The following is a 1,216-nucleotide window of genomic DNA, read 5'->3' on the forward strand; positions in this document are numbered from 1 at the left end:
ATATCACAGGGGGTGTTTGGTTTGGGGAAGAAAAGGGAGAAGGAGAAGGGCTATCGCCGCTGTTCTTCATCGCCGTTGCTCCTCGTCGCCGCCGCTCCTGCTCCTCATCGTTCGCCGTTTCTGCTCCTCCTTGTCACCCTCGCCGTCGTCCTCATCTCGCCACACCTCGACCTCGCAGCGCGCACTCTCATCTGGCCCTCGCCCTCGTCTGGCCTGCGCTCTTGTGTTCGTCGTCGTCGAAGAGGTGGTGGTGGTGGTTGTGGTCGTGTGCGAAATTTGCAACAAGGATTTTCAGAGGAATTTTCGGTAATTATATTTATGGATTTTTGGTTCTTATAATTGAAGATGAATTTAGGAATTTTTTATTATTGTAATTGCATGAGTTTTGTTAATGAAAGAGGAAGAATTTTAGTTCTAAGTTTTAATGGTTCTGAGTTTTGACGATGATGATGATGATTTTCTTATTTTTTTGAGTTTTGAGTTCTACATCTGAGTTCTTTTTTTTTTGGTTCTTGACGATAATGATGATGATTTTCTGATGTTTCTTCTTAATATTTTCATTATCCATTGTTGTTGTTGTTCTTCTACTTCTAGTTGCTTTTGTTGTTATTGTTCTTCTTCTTCTGATTTCACTATCTATTGTTGTTATTGTTGTTGTGCTTCTGGTTGTTCATTGGTGTTGCTTTTGCTTCAGCTTCAGCTTCAACTTCTGGTTTAGCTTCAGCTTCTGGTTCTGCTTCTGTTGATTTTGGGGAAGACGGGGAGGGTATTTTCGTCTGAAGAACGATTTTAAAACTACGTTAAATCTTAAGGAACATTTTGTAAGCAAAAAAAGGCCGGGGATGAAAAAAATTTTCAGCCCTTACCTTAGAGAGCAAAATCGTACTTAACCTTATACTTTTTCTTACTTGAGCGTTGGAGTCTCTTTGTAGGTCCTAGCCTCCTCCGATATTTCTTAATGATTGAAGTATAGTTCACAAAAAATTCCATATAAATAGAAGAAGGAGTTATACCTCGACTCAGATTATTGTGCAGGAACAAAAATAATAATAATAATAAGAATTATATACAACATAATTTATAAATAAACTAAATAATATTTAAATAAGAATCTTATATAATAAGTATAAGTAAGATAAATAATATGGAATTTAAATATTTGTAACTGAAATTTTTTTATAATTATGATTATTATGATATTTTATTTATATATATT

This window comes from Arachis ipaensis, chromosome B03 (assembly GCF_000816755.2).
Source record: "Arachis ipaensis cultivar K30076 chromosome B03, Araip1.1, whole genome shotgun sequence".
Classification (NCBI taxonomy): domain Eukaryota; kingdom Viridiplantae; phylum Streptophyta; class Magnoliopsida; order Fabales; family Fabaceae; genus Arachis; species Arachis ipaensis.